General features: G+C 38.5%; 1 long non-coding RNA gene across 1 annotated transcript in view; it reads left to right on the plus strand.

Moving 5' to 3' along the window:
* LOC137163141 (uncharacterized) overlaps positions 1 to 9,663 on the plus strand; it is a 72,463-nt gene extending 62,800 nt beyond the window's left edge. Inside the window, exons 2-3 of the long non-coding RNA XR_010922638.1 lie at positions 6,874 to 6,950; positions 9,647 to 9,663. This is a non-coding gene — a long non-coding RNA (uncharacterized lncRNA). The remainder of the gene's footprint in view (positions 1 to 6,873; positions 6,951 to 9,646) is intronic.
* Positions 9,664 to 16,624: the final 6,961 nt, after the last annotated feature.

Consider the following 16,624-nt stretch of genomic DNA (forward strand, 5'->3'; position numbering starts at 1 on the left):
TGTCTCAACAAATAAATATATAAACACCTCTGGTCTGTCAGGAAACCAGTTTTTCACCTCTGCTGGGGATTAACACCTTAGTACAAATGATAAGAACATATTTCAGGAGTTAGATGTACATATACTGGAAATATAATACATATACACATCTCACAATGATTGAGAATCAGTATGAGATAAGGTTTTATTAGAGAGCTCACATGACCCTTCTTTAGTTAATTAGAATGTACATATCAGGAGATACCTATGACCTCTATGCACCCCTTCTGTGGTCCCTTGCCTGCTAGCATTAAGAGGTTCTTGAATCCCACTTGTTTTCCTCACCCCTCTTTTTAATTGTACTATTTTTAAACTCCTTTTATCAGCCTTTGAGTATAGATGGTACATCAGATATCCGATTTCAAAATATGGACATTTTAGTACCTGCTGTGTCAATTTCATTCTGTTCTATCCATACAAATCTATTGGGGTCAATGCATGTGGTCAATTACTATAGACAATTAAGTGAGGCAGATATATTTTCTAATAGTTGCAAGGGATTTTAGCAGCATAACTGTCAGACTTTAATGGGCTTGCATTACTCAACATTATGCAAATCTATGTGAACTGAAACTTGACTTCCAAACCAGTCTGTTTATGTTCATTGGAGAAAGATTTAAATAACTTATTAATTTTATTTATATAAAAATGAAATCTTTTCAGATGCCTTTGAAGAAAAAGGGACTCATTCTCCCGGCCTGGCATCTTGTATAATCATTTATACTAGTGTAAAGTGGTAAAATGCTACCAAATCAAAATGGTATTGTTTGTCATTAAAATGCTTTGTACTCACTTGGCATTTTTATAATATAAATAACTGCACAAGGTGCAAGATAGTGGAGAATCAGGCTTATTATTATTTATTGCACTTTGTTGCTTCTGTAGGTTGAGCTCATTTCACGCCCCAGGAGCTCCTTGAATCCCTTCATTTCCCTGCCTTTCCTCCCTAACTCCCTCTGTGTGCCACCCTCTGACCCCCTCCATATCAGGAAGCCCATCCACCTTAACATATGGGTGTGAAAGCTGAAAATCCACCAAAGATACAGACACAAGTCTAAATGCCTTTGAAAGCAAATGCCTCTGAAAAATACTAGGTATTAAATGGAATAAATTTATAACAAATGGTGGGATTTGTCAGAGTTTACTAACTTCCCATCTCTGAAATTATCCAGAAAAGAAGATGAAAATATCTGAGATATGTTAAATATTAAGATGGAGCATCTGCTATGGCAGGTGTGCTATTAGGCAGGTGGAGGAACATGCAAAAGGGGTCAACCAAAAGAATCCATCTGTCAAACACTTCTCAGGGAGGGAAAAGTTATGCAACTTAATACTAAAGCGGCCTAGGATAGACTGGTATAGAGGAGCCTTGTTTGTGCCCTGTTTGACAATGTGGGAAGGATTCAGATTTAGAGAAGTATAAACTATACTATATTACAATTTTTCATTCTCTGTTTTCTCCAAATGGAGTGTACTTTGTGGTTTTGGAAATTATCTTTTCATTAATTTGCTCCATTGTGGAGCTAATCAGCAACTAAAATCTCCATTTCACAGAATTTTTTTGAATTTTGATCTCTTTTCATTTCATGTTGCAACAACACATTGAATATTGAAATTTTACATTAAACATTTTTTGTTTCAGATAAACTGAAACATTTTATTTTTATATATAAAAAAACCTTCTAAAATAAGAAAATATTAAATAAAAACCCAATACTATAAAATAAAATTCAAAATGAAAAGTTACTTCAAAATGTTCCCTATAAAAATGACTCATTTTACATTTTCTAAACAAAAATGTCAAAATTGACACATTCTTGTGGAACATTTTGATTTCAATGAATCAGCATTTTCTGAGATAAATGTTCCATGAAAATTTTCCACCATCTCTATTCCAATTAATTATTTACATTTTCAATAGAATATTATCTTGTTCATATTCTTGATATAATCTTGTGTACTGTTATACTAACTTTTTTGTATTTAATTGACCTTTTATGTAATCCATAAAAACACCTGTTTATAATAGTAACCAACCAGAGCTGATTAAAATTTTCTCATAGACATTGATGATCTAGCTCTTTTTGTGGCCATACCTGTTACCTCAAAGGACTGGAGTACTTTGTTTCCAGACCACCACCACAGGTGCAATCACATTTATTACTGAAACTGCAGCTACCAGATACTTACATGTGCTGTCTTAGTAGATTTCATAGTTTAACTTGAGTATGCCTTAACACCTAACTTCTTCCAAGCACCTAGCTGAATAAATCTCTCCAAAGGTACTTGAACATTCAATATCTACAGTCTGATTGTAAGTCTGGGGCCAAAGGCATCTACACAGTATCCCTCATATAATACAATACAGCTCTTGCTTTGTTTTTCTCATGATCTTCACATCAAAATGCTTTATGTTGTCTGGAATAAAACATATTAAAATATTCTTATGTATTTTAAAGGGGAATTTCACACAAATAATTGCAGTTATTTACAAAACCTCTGTCCATCAGGAGAAGATTAGGCTCCTATGTGTTTAGAGGAAGCACATTTGCAAGTGTGTGTGTATGTGTATAAATATATATATATAAAACTTTCCTGTTAGCTTGACCTGACTACTGGGAGATCTTGATAATGTTACATATTGCCACAATGTGTGGCACCTTGAAGAGAGTTGAGATGAGAAGTTTGTGACTTTTCCTACTTTTTATGTGTGTGGGTATTTTTTATTTTTCTATATTGAAATATACTAAAGTTATTGATTATTTGAGATAAACATGCTTCTATATTTTTAAAGGTATTGGTATTTGCATGCCATCTTAATGCCATGATTTGATATCAATGACAGATTTAATGTTCCCTAAGGGGCTGCAGCTCAAAAATATTTTTCACATGTGCTTTTCATACAAAAAGTTGAATCCTATTTTTTAATAAATTATTATTACATTTATTACTCTGTTAAATCACAAACATATGTGTAAAATGAAAATAAAGATTTATTTTTACATATATATAATCATGACTAGAGCTTTGAAAATAAAAGATCTTTTGGTTCACTGGCACGTCTGAAAAATTGGGGGGGGGAAATCATGTTGAGTTAAACTAAACACAACACTTTTTGAAATTTTTCAGCAAACCAAAATGTAAAAAAAAAAGTCCCCTTAGTTTTTCAAGCATTTTTACAAAAACAAAGCAGGGGCGAGGGGGGAAAATGTTGCGAGGATGTGATGGTCTACAAGATTCAGCCCAGTGACTAGGGCATTCATGAATGACTGAGAATTGCCCTATGAATGACAATGGATAGGCGTTGGACCAAGGAAAAAGAGTGAGACTGAAATATCCTAATAGGTAAGATGTAGGAAACCAAAGTTCAAATCCTTGCTTTACTGACTATTTAATAAAAAGTGGAACAGTTTCAAGAAAGACTGAGGAAATCTAATATCCCCTAACCCAATGGTCTTCTGATACTTTTGTGCAGTGTAAGAGGATTCGAACATGGTTCCTTCTCCATAGAAGGTAGACTTGAACATGAGTCTTCAACATCCCAAGAGAGTACTAAGGCCAGTGATGGGTGGTTGACATTCAGCTGCTGTTGAATACTTTTCCAAAATGTATGTGGGGAAAATAAAATATTTCATTTTGATATTACTGAAATGATTCAACTTTTTCAATTCAGTTTAAATTACTTGGCAAACTCAATATAAATTTGTGAATAGTTTTAATTGAGCTGAATCAGTATTTTAAACTATTTCTCCAGAGAATTTTTCCCAGTTTAATCACGAACATAATCTGGTACTCTTCAAGCCAATGATATCTCTGCTGTTAACTTCAATAAGCTTAGAATCAAGCCCTCTCATAGATGCCGGGTATAATAGCCTTGGGGAGATTAAGTCTCTCCCAACAGCTAGTGCCGGAAGCTTTCACTCCACCTCTCTGCCCTACCCATGCTGCATCCCTGCACCATCTCAGGCCCTGCTTCTCTCAGCCCTCTCCCCTACCTGCCACTCACGCTTCTTGGGAGCTCCCGACCCCCAACATGAACACTGGGGCCGGGTAGGACACCACTCTTCCTGCCCTAGCTGCATCATGTGCACCCCAGAAGGCTTAGGCAGGGCCTCTGGGTATGTCCCTCGGGGCAGGACTTGGTACTCATGGGTTAGTGGCCCTGGTGCTGCAGCTACTGCCCTCCAGCAACGTTGGGGTGCTTGATGCAGGCAGGGCATGGGCTGCACCCCCAGAGAGCAAAGGGTGCCCACCCTTCCTGCTTGGTGGTTCAGAGTCCACCACCCACTAAGCCCCTTCCCCTGAGGCCATTCCCCAACCCACCACTCATGAGAGGTGTGAGCAATAGAGAGGGGACCCTTGGAGAAAAGGGCTGAGTGGGGGTGAAGCATGGGTGAGGCCTCAAGTATAAGGAGCAAAGCGAGGGCAGGGCCATGGTCTGAGTGTCAGTGTCCCCCATCCAACATCCCTAAAGCCAGGAGTCAAGTGCCATCCATGAGCCCCATTTAATATAATGGATGATATTGTAGCACTATATGAAGTTGCTTCTATTTGATGAAGGTGAATAAACATTTCTTTGTGAAGGATGAAAAATTAGTTTATACATTTATATTTATATTTTAAAGTAACATATTATCCAATGGTTCATCCAGCTGTTCCTGTATACAATCTTCTGAGTAACTGCTTAGCTCTCTAGGCTTAGTCAGTGGATCATCTGGTCCAACCGGCAGCACCTCCCGCAGAGTCAAGTCTAAATAGTGATTTCTCATACCCTTCCATAAACAGCTTTCACCTAATTACCTTTCTACTCATTATCATATATACTAATTACCTACATTGGGTTTTCACCCTTAACTACATTCCATTCTCACCATAACTGGGGTCATCAAAACAACTTCTGGTAATAGGAGGGGCAGTGTAAAAATATGCCTCTTGGCAATGAAACAGTGTATCCCCAGACGTTCAAGGATAACTTGTTGTTCCCATCACTGTTATCTATGTGCAACTGCAAGCATACATGTTGTGTATTTTGTCTTATGTGCCGTGGCAGAAACTGAGACATCTGCTAGGTTACTCAGTAGTCCTATTCATCTCTGCCAACTGGAAGATTGTCACGCTACAGGGGTCAGAATAGCCAAGCAAGCAACTGAAGCTATGCTAGGCCTGTACGACAGTGGTCAAGCAACTCAAATTGGGCCTCCAACAGGTATCATCTATAAATGTTGGCACCTTGCTGTTTACCGCTTTCCCCAGATCATTTAGCAATATGTCGAACAGGAGTGGTCCCAGTACAGACTCCTTGGGGATATTATTATTAACTTTTCTCCATTCTGAAAACTGACCACTTATTCCTAACTTTTAACCAAATCCAGGAGAGGACTTTCTGATTATCTCATGACCACTTACACTTCGCTTGAGAGCTTGTCAAAGGCTTTCTGAAAATCTAAGTACACAGTGCCTATTGAAACCTTCAAAGATTTCTAGTAGATTGGTGAGGCATGATTTCCCTTTGAAAAAACCATGTTGACTCTTCTCCAACAAATTGTGTTCATCTACGTGTCTGATAATTCTGTTCCTTACTATAATTTCAACCATTTTGCCTGGTACTGAAGTTAGGCTTACTGTCCTGGAATCACCTCCTGGAGCCTTTTTAAATAATTGGCATCACATAAACTATCCTTCAATCATTTGGAACAGAAGCTGATTTGAATTATAGGTACATACCACAGTTAGTAGTTCTGCAATTTCACATTTGAATTTCTTCAGAACTTTTGGGTGGATATCATCTAGTCCTGGCAATTTACTACTGTTTAATTTAGCAATTTGTTCTAAAACCTCCTCTAATTATACCTCAATCTGGGACAGTTCCTCAGATTTGTTACCTAAAAAGAATGGCTCACATTTGGGAATCTCTCTCAGCCTTGAATACTGATGCAAATAATTAATGTAGTTTCTCTGAAATGGCCTTATCTTCCTTGACTGTCCTTTAGTATCTCAGTCGTCCAGTGGTCCCACTGGTTGTTTAGCTAGCTTCCTGTTTCTGATGTATTTTAAAAATGTATTTATTTTAGTTTTTTAGGAAAACATAATCCATAATCCCAGATTCAAATTTTGAAGGCTCAGAAAATCTTAAACTGGATCCAGATTAGATTTTTGTGGCTTTCTTATATGTCTGTAGTTTCACTCTGTGATGCATATAGGAATACATTTGTCATGGAATACACTATACAATATATAGGTGCATTGTATTTAAGATATATAGTTGAATATGTTGAAGAATCACTAACTCCATTCAATTTTTTCTAGAAGCCATTTTGCTGGTATATCCCATCACTGGTCCATCTGCTCCTGGCAGCTAGTCCTCATTTGGCAGCATCTTAACTGGCTCAGCAGAATTTGGCTCATAAGTAGGGACTTAAGAACATATAAGAACGGCCTTATGACTGTTGATCAGACCAATGATCCATCCAGCTCTGTAACAGTAGCTAATCCTAGGGGTTTCAGAGGGAATGAATAGAACAGGTAATCATCAAGTGATCATCCCTGTTAGTAATGTATTTCATAAGTTTCACATATAAAGCAAAATAAAGTAAAGGAACTGTAAATTACTGAGTTTGGGGAAAGAAGAAAGGAGATGGGAGCACAGGAAGGGAGAGGGGAAGGGAAGAGAGAGACTCTTTATAAATACATTATAAATTATATTATTTTTGCCATAAGAAGGAAACAGATTTAATCAGGAAAGAGAAATTAGCTTAGAGAAAACTATGTTCGTGTGTCACTACACAAAAAGAGAGCAAAAGATCAAAATATAACTGAAGACATTTCTGCACACAGGTCTGGATCTCATTTATGTGATCAAAAGCACTTGGACACAAAACTGTGAAACTTTAAGGAAATGAAGGGAAGCTCCGGTAGGTATGTTGGACCATAGTAGAAAATGCAGAGAAATGCTGAAAAAGTGTATTTGAACATCAACACTTGCCTGTTTTAATTGTTCTTTTCTCTTGTATTATAGGTTAATATTACTTCTGATATTAGATAATGATCTGTATCATTTCTAATTTTAAAGAAATAATGGATGAAAAAACCTAATACGTCTACAAAAATTACTTAAAACCAGTGGTTCTTGTTAACAGATACCTTTTATATCCATTGTTAAAGGGAAGTATTCTTTTCATCAGACACTGTATCAAATTTCAAATATGTTCAGAAAGCTTCAATTTCTGATACTAAAAAAGCACAGGTGCTTCAATTAGAATGTGCGCTAAAATTTCTAATTTACAAAACTCAAATGATAACATATTAGAATAGGCTTGGTCTATACTATTCTGTATATGTTTTTATACTACTTTCATCACTGTAGTGATATCTGAGCACCTTTCAGAGTAAATTAAACCATGTGATTACACCTATCACATGTTTGCTCTCATTCTTTCCCAGAGAAAGAAGTGGGTGCAGTGGAGTGTCTTGTTTTGGTAGTGTGTGTCTTTATTTGTAAATGTAATTATACCTGTTGTTATGTGTGTATGTTAGAGAAGGCAAAGTCAAATAAATGTGCCTTGTACTTGGAACAGAAACTAGTGGGGCTTATGATAGCCCTTAATTTCCTGATCACACGTCCAAATTAAAGCCAATTGCAGTAGACATCTAAAATTCCTGAATTCAAAAGCATCTTATTACTTGAACCATAAAAAAAAAGTCTATTTCTATTTTAACTAAATAGACACTTTCTATAATAGGTTGTCTAGCAATAGACTTTATTTGTTAACTGAATATGGTACATTATAAAATATATTTTAAAATGAATAAATATAGGAATATTGAGACTCAACATGACATGCTGTGGCTTAAACATGATTACAGAAATATAGCATTTGGTTTTCAAGGGCTATCTCATACCATCATTCTGTAAGTGGACCTACAACCATAAAATGTGATGACAGAATATACTCCCAAAACATTAGCATAATGTACTTGGGCCCCAATCCAGCACAGCATTTAAACATGTGCTTAACTTTAAGTAAATAAATAGTCCCGCTGAAATCAATGAGCTTGATTCTCTGTTGCCTTTTACTGTATGTAGTTATTTGAACCAGTATTAAGTACACATAAAATGCTCTCAATCACATTTAATAGTGTTTCACAGCCAATTTTCACTGGTCCCTTTTCATGATCTAAATAAGTACAAAAGGCACAGGGCAATGGAGAACCAAGCCTGCCTGTTTAAAGCTAAACCCATTGTGATGGTATGCAGAATCCCCCCCCCCCCAACCCCAGGGTGCCACCTGGAACTGGAGTATCACTGAGCCCTCTGTCTGACCATCCTGGGTTCCCTCCCACACAGTGATACATTGACAAGCCACAAACCTCTGACAAGTACTGCCCTTACACAGCCATCCACAGGCAGGGACCACACCCAGTTTAGGTCAATGATTGCTTTCCACAGTCACTCATAAACCAGCAATAGAGACACTCCAGCTAGCTCCCCATCCCAGACCCCAGGATTGTACGATCTTGCCCTAGTCAAAAGACTGACCAGTGAAGTTTATTGGCCAGTCTGCCCTTCCCTCAAAGTGAAAGAGACATGCACAAGCTTTTGCACTTGAGCTTAACATTAAACAAGTTTATTAACTACAGAAAAGTAGATTTTAAGTGATTATAATGCAAACATAAAGAGACTAGAAATATTTACCAAAGAAAATAAAACATAATACAATATAAATCCTAAAAGGATTTGAATCTAGAAATGTCTCACAGTGAGAGATGGTACAAGAAGTTTCTTGAATGAAGACTGGGCAGCCTTCCTTGGCTGGGACTGCCCTCCCCTTTTCAAAGTCCTTTTGTCTTCCAGATGATTTTCAGGTGTTCAGCTGTAGGGGAGTGAAGCCCAATGATGATGATATCAACCCCCCATTTTATAACTTCTTCCAACTTGTTGAAGATCCTTTGCATGTGACGTGGGAGGCCGCCCCCATTAGTCAAGCAATGTTCCACTGTGTACATGCTTCCTCTGCGAAGTCTTTTGGGGTGGCTGTCTGGAGAATGGATTCTTTTTAATGGGCAATCAGCACGTCTGGCTACTCCATTGTTGTACCTGAAAAGCTGCTTATATGTGTTTCCTACCTTACAACATCTTTTAGCAGCATTTACAGAAATACTTTATAACTTCTCACACAATTATAGCACATGCAATCCAACAGGATATTAATGCTTAGCAAATCAAGACTTTTAAAATAATACCAAATAAGGCATACCTTGTGCATGACATATTATAATGACATGACACTGGTGAATATGGAGTTCTGGGGTGTTTTTTCAGACACAGAGTGCCACACCTACGTCTAATGGTTTTATTGAACAAGGCCACAACTGAAGTGCATTTATGTGTCTAGAAAAAACAGACGCATTTCAACGTGGGGTATAGGCACTTAATGATTACTGTTTAAACCTTGCTAATCAGTGTGGCATTTTCACATCATTTCTGTATTCGACATACTAAGGAACGTTGCAAATACTGCAGTAAACCAACCTTCAAATGGCAGTTGTCAAGATTTTAATGGTGACCTCTAGGCATTAAACACTAAAGTTCTGTAATTCTCATCACCAGGTTGAACTTTTAGCCACATAGGAGTCAAATTTGAGGTGAATTCATTCTTCCTGAAAGGGACACCTGATTTATCACATAAATAATCAAGCTGGCAAAAGCATCTTCTTTACAAGGATATTGGTAAAATTACTTATCTGGATGCTAATAAAGTTGAAAATAAGGTATTTATTTAAGCTACACAGTAAATAAGCCTCATGCTTGATTGCTGCAATTGACTGCCATTGCACTTTTCTGATTGTTAAACACTTGTTACTGAATATATTGCTACACTAATCAGTCAGGGCCATTGCTCTTTGATTGAAATAAATGTTGAATAAATGTAATTTACTGTTCATTTTTAGAATCAGGCTTATTTTTTATCCATTGAATATCTTAGTCTTAATTTTTTAAACATGTAGCTATTCTTTAATACTGTTCATTTCACCAATCTCTGTAGCTGAAGGGACTTGTACATTGTGAGAAGTTCTTGGGCAATGATACATGTATTTTAATGTGGCTTTGATTTTAACCACCGTAACTGAACCAACTTATGTCTCGTATACATTCTACATTGTTCTTAATTTGGCGAATATTACATCAGTAACTGGTATGTGGATCACAGAGTTCAGTGTAACTGATTGAACTTTATTTTTGCAGGGAGTGTGTGAACAGAAAAACAACAAGAAAATGAGAATTTTTTGCCTCTAACATAAGTAACATAAGAAACAATGGGTTTCTTCATGCTGCGAGATATGCAAATATGGATGATCTAAAATGCACAACAGTTGTAATACCCGCACTTGCAGCTCTCAAAGCCTGTGGGAACATGAGTTGTCCTTTTCTGCTCTCTCTTGCTGCTATCTGGGAAGAAGAGTAAACACAACGTGTCAGCTTCTCTTCTCTGCCTGCTGCTGCACGGGAGAACCCCAGAGATCTCTTAATCTGCATACTATCTTTCCTAGAAAACAAACCTGATGATGGTAATGGCTGGCTGTGCTGATTTGAAATAGACAAAACAGGTATCTCTAGCCCTAATGCACACTAAAATGTCTAAATCTACTCTTTCTGCTTCTTGTATATCTTCCAGAAACTAGAAAAATGTTGAAAAGTCCCATCGCCTCCCCTCACTGTTCGACACTCTGTGCTCCTATTACTGTACAACTACTGTAATAACTTCTATTGCTACCTTGCTGAGGACTGTTCTACACTTAAAACTTAGGTCAATATAGTTATGGCCGCACAGGGATGGGAAAAATCCACACCACTCAGTATTGCAGCTATGTCAACCTGACACTCTGTGTAGATGTGGCTAGGTCAATGGAAGAATGATTCTGTCCATGGGGGAGGTGATGTTCATACAGCTACATAAAAATCCCTTCCATTGCTGTAGGCTGCATCTGTGCTATGTGGTTATGCTGGCATAGCAATAGCACTGTAGCTCTGCTGCTAAAGTCTTCATAGTGTAGACATTACTCAGAAAGTATATTAATTATAATCTTGAAACCTTGCTTCTCTGGAACCAGTTTTTGGCTAAGACTCAGAACCCTCTGCTTCTCAAGATATCACAGAATCATAGGACTGCAAGGGTCCTCGAGAGGTCATCTTGTCCAGTCCCCTGCATTTATGGCAGGACCAAGTATTATCTAGACCATTACTTACAGGTGATTGTCTAACTTATTCTTAAATACCTCCAATGATAGATTCCACAGTCTTCCTAGGCAGTTTATTACTTAACTGTTCCTGACTGTTAGGGAATTTTTCCTAATGTCTGCCCTTGCTGCAGCATAAGCCTATTTTTTCTTGTCCTATCCTCAGAGGTTAAGGAGAACAATTTTTGTTCTTCCTCCTTGTGTTCTTCCTCCTTGTAACAACCTTTTATGTACTCATGCATTGCCAACACATCCCAGAATGATGTCTGATTTTTTGCAACAGTGAACGCTGTTCACTCATATTTTGCTTGTGATCCACTATCACTCCTCGATCCCTTTCTGCCATACTCCTTCCTAGGCAGTCATTTCCCATTTTGTATGTGTGCAACTAATTATTCCTTCCTAAGTGGAGTACTTTGCATTCGTCCTTATTGAATTTCATCCTATTTACTTCAGACCATTTCTTCAGTTTGCCCAAATCATTTTGAATTTTAATCTTATCCTCCAAAGCACTTGCAACTCCTCCCAACTTGGTATCATCTGCAAACTTTATAAGTGTACTCTTTATGCCATTATCAAAATCATTGATGAAGATATTGAACAGAACTGGACCCAGAACAGATCCCTGCAGGACCCCACTAAGTATGCCCTTCCAGCTTGGCTGTGAACCACTGATAACTATTCTCTGGGAACAGTTTTCCAACCAGTTATGCACCCACCTTTGCCTGAATTCCCCATCCTGGGCTTCCCCCCACCTTTAAAAGGACAGAACTGCTAAGAAGAAAAAAAACTCACCAGATGTGCCTTCCCCAGGATCATTATTGCTATCCTGTGTGCTACTGGACTGCTTTGGGGTCAGGAATAAGTCCTAATTGTCTGGGAGAACGGACACCCCGCTCTCCTGCACCCTGCTCTCCTCAGTCTCCTCCTCCTCGTCCACGGAGTCCTCATTTTTGTTAATGGACTGTGATCTAGCGGAGGTATTGATGCTGTGGGGTGGCACCGTGGTGGGGTCGCTGCTGAGAATTGCATGCAGCTCCTCGTAGAAGCGGCATGTTTTTGGTGAGCAGCCAGAATGGCTGTTGGCTTCCCTGGCTTTCTGATATGATTGCTGCAGCTCCTTGATCTTCACGCGGCACTTCTGCGTGTCCCTGTTGTGTCCCTTCTCCAGCATGCTCTGGGATATCTTCCTGTAAATGTCCAAATTCCTTTTGCTGGCTCTGAGGAGAGCCATAATGGACTTCTCACCCCACAGATCTCAATGAGATCTAAGACCTCTGGTCGACTCCATACTGGAGCGCGTTTGGGCCTTGCAGCAACCATGAAGAGTCCAGTGATAAAGCTCTCTCCATGCTGGCTGCACAGGAAATGAAAATTCAAATTTTCCCGAGGCATGACAGGAGGGGCCATTTTCGGGTAGCGTGACCACGTAACAGCAGTGTGCGAATGTCCAGAGTGGTCACAACGGGGCATTGTGGGATACCTCCCGGAGGCCATTATCATTGAATTACGTTATGCTCTGTCTACACTGATGCAAAATCTACTAAATAAAATTGATTTAGGCACTACGCCACTTGTGGAGGTGGTTTTATTACATCGACTTTTGCCGCGGTTTAAGTCCACAGAACCAGTATAGACTCATGCTTTCGGAGATCGACATAAGTGAAGTTACGTCGACCTCCGTCACCAGTGTAGACCAGGCCATAGGATTTTTTAAATGTATTTTTGACAAAGTGCCATATTTCAATCTAAAAGAATTTTTTAAGGTCAAGCTACCTGAAGGAAAAGAATGGTGGCCGATGGCTATTCTTGACTTAGGGTTAATTGGGGAAGAAGAACAAAAGCAAAAAAAAAAAAAAAAAAAAGTACTAATTTTAATGTATAGGTAATGTAATTTGGATTTTGAAATTAATTTCACCTTCTAAATTGGCTGTTTGTACAGCACTGACAAAGTAGAACATAGGGACATTTACACAACATTTCAATTTTGATTGGGGGAAAAAGATCTCATTGGAAGTGTCAGATATGTAGGACAAAATCCTGGCTCCTGCAAATTTGGAGACACTCAGACTGGGATCCTAAATAGCACTGTCCTGTGCTCTATTAATGCTTAATGTCAAGCACATGAATAATCCCATCTCTATTCTTCAAAGTACTGAAATATGTGCTTTAGTGCTTTTCTGAATCAGTACACTACTGCTAGATGAGTGCTTAGTGCACTGAGGTCAGGGGTGTAGATGGGCCAAGTCACACCCATTTTGTAAGCAGGCCCACCCAAGCTCCACTTAAACTACCTGCATAACTGGAGCTTTCTCAGCCAGTCCCTCCCTAAACTTCCTGCTTCCAGTCATGTGGCCGTAAGTAGGAAGTGACCGACTGAGAATCACTAGGCTGCCCGAACGTCCTCGTTCCGGTAACGTGACTGGAAGCAGGAAGTTCGGGTTTTTCAGTTGGCCCATCCCTGTCAGTGAGAGGCCCTGCCAGAAGATCACGTCTGGCTGTGCCCCTGACTGAGGTTTGTGTGAATGACATTCTGGGAGCATTTTTCTCCCCTCTGCAGCATGCCTATGTAACCCATTATAGAATTTGGACCTCAATTTTTAACTATGAGCAGCAGGACCTCAATAAAAAGCTTTATTAGAAGCAGTACAAAAGAGAGGTTTTCATAGGACACACTTATGTGAACAATTCTCTGAAATGAGATACCATAATGCAAGAGCACCATCAGGCCAATTTAACTCTGGTGTAAGATGGAACAAATCCCACTGACAACTGTGAGCTACACAGGTGTAAATTGGGAATAATTTAATTGAAGTCAATGGAGTTACACTGATGTAAAACCTCAGGGCCAGTGTGATTTGCTTCTCTTTAGACCAGGGATTACTTTGATTAATTGTGTCTAGATATTATTGAGATGCAGTCTTGTAGGCTAACAAGAAGAATATAAAAAAAGAGATGTAAAAGAGAAAGAGATGCCAGCAGTCAGCATGTTGTACAATTACATGTCAGCAGGACCTTGATTTGTGTTCAGTAGAGTTTGTGACACCATGCATTTTCCCCCCAGTTGCTCTTTTGATTTTATGAGATCCTCCCCATCAGTGCTTCTTTAAAGCATTTGCCAACCACCTTGTTCACTGACTTCCATTTCCTGAAAATAATGATTGTAGCAACTGTCAGAGAATGGAGAAGCCATTTTGGGGAGAATGATGGACTCTTCTGATAGACCCAGGATGCTAGCAGGAAGAGTGAGGGGATCACATAAAACAGCAGGAGAACTACTACAGACTCCTGACCAATAGCTAGGTAGCTTGTTGCCTCCCTAACTCCTGTGAATTGTCATGTGTACTGGGAGCAGACTGCGTTCAATGTTTTGTCCCCCATGGAGTTCCTGTTCTTATGTTTATGACTACAAGTTAAAATGTGAAGTTAGTATAATGTTCACAGATACCACTAAAAGTGACTATAGGAAAAATAGGGAGCAGACCTGGCGGAGAAACTAGTAGTTAAGTTCTATACCTTTTAGCATCAAAGGAAACAAACATCACTTCTTTCCACTTGTTACATATTTTCTTCTCAATAAAGGAATGTTCAGACACATCTATAGTGAATCCTTTAAAATCTAGATGGGTATAGGGTTTAAAATAGCTATTCCTGTATACCAGACACCCCAAACTTGTTAAGAGATGCACTGTGGGTGAAATGTACAGACTTAGGAGATCTTTTGGCTTCAGCAATCAATATATTATTGAAGTAAATGAGCATTTTTACTCCCAGAGATGTTAGAAGATGAATTAATGGTCTCATTATTGTAGTAAAATCCCTTGGGGTGATGCACAGGTCAAATACTAATACCCTCCAGTGATACATCTCTGCTTTCCTGGATAACCTTAGAAGATTTTGTAATTCACATGCATAGAAGTGCAGAAATGTGCTTATGTCTGTTTTTCCTATAAAATCCTCTTTTGTAAACCATGACCTTCAAGTCTTTGAAACTGTCCTAAGTAAAACTCGAGCTGGCTTTGTGTTGTATTGGTGAAAAATATTGAACCTGGCCCTGGTTACTGTCGACTCCAACTGGCAGAAGGGTTACATACGTATAGGAAACTGAAGGTATGTCTATACTACACTAAAACTCTACAGCAGCACAGCTACAATGCTGTAGAACTTAGGGTATGCATTACCTATACTGACAGGGTTCTCCCACTGGTGCAGGTAATCCACCTCACAGAAAGGCAATAGCTATGTTGATGGACGATTTCTTCTGATGACCTAGTGCTGTCTACACCAAGGATTAGGTTAGTATAGCTACGTCTTTCAGGGGGTTGGAGTTTTCCATACCCCTGAGAGTATAGCTATACCGATGAAGGTTTTGGTGTAGACCAGCCCTAAGAAAAATTAAGGAAATATTTTCAAACTCAGGAACCTAAAGGTAAGAAACCAAAATCAATATTTATTCACTTAATCAGAAGTGACCTGAAAATGGACTTGATCCAATTCCCATTGTATTCTGTGGAACCTAGACGAGGCTGTTTCTGCAGTGTTGAATGTTTACAACTCTCACTGATGTCCAAATCTATACATCAGTGGGAGGCAAGGGATGTGAAGTTTAGAGACTGGTATGCATGAACTGAATGTTTTTTTTAAAGCTATTGGCTTTCAATCAGAGAGGTTATTATGATGATTACACATTGTAAATCAAGTAATGAAAACAGTAATTCACTATTCTTCCCCAGAATGGGGAACAGCTTAACTAAATTCATAAATACCAAAGTAATCAGTTTTTATTGTTTTGTCTGTTTTGCTGGTGGTGAAAGGTCAGTCATGACAACTCTAAAAGAGAAAGTGGGGGGTAACTGATTCTTTAAACATTGCAAAATTCAAAAAATTGGGCTGAGATAAAAATATTTGTTGCCTGCTTATTAGTGTTGTTCAAAAGTAATTTTAAATTATGTGTGCAGTTATTTGAATCAACCACATTTCTGTATACATACTTCCTTCCCCCTCATGACTGAAGGGGTGTCATCAGGCCACTTTATCTTGAATAGTTCTTTGAAATATATGTTAACTACTTACGCTAAACAATTTATTCCATCTTGTATTTACCTGTGACACTCTGAGTATGTTTCGAAGACCTTTGTCAACTCAAAGCTTGTCTTTCTCACTACTAGAAGTTGGTCCAATAAAACATATTACCTCAGTGACCTTGTCTCTCTAATATTCTGGGACCAACACAGCTACAACAAATCTGCATGCCCACACTTGGATAAAACACACTTTATGACTGCATGATTCTATTTAGTGGATGTCAGTTTCTTGCTTTAGAAAATAATGGAGTGCTTCTTATTGCTTT

The sequence above is a fragment of the Emydura macquarii genome, unplaced genomic scaffold, assembly GCF_026122565.2.
Source record: "Emydura macquarii macquarii isolate MOO-44397 ecotype Brisbane River unplaced genomic scaffold, CSIRO-AGI_Emac_v2 contig_2473, whole genome shotgun sequence".
In the NCBI taxonomy this organism is placed as follows: domain Eukaryota; kingdom Metazoa; phylum Chordata; order Testudines; family Chelidae; genus Emydura; species Emydura macquarii.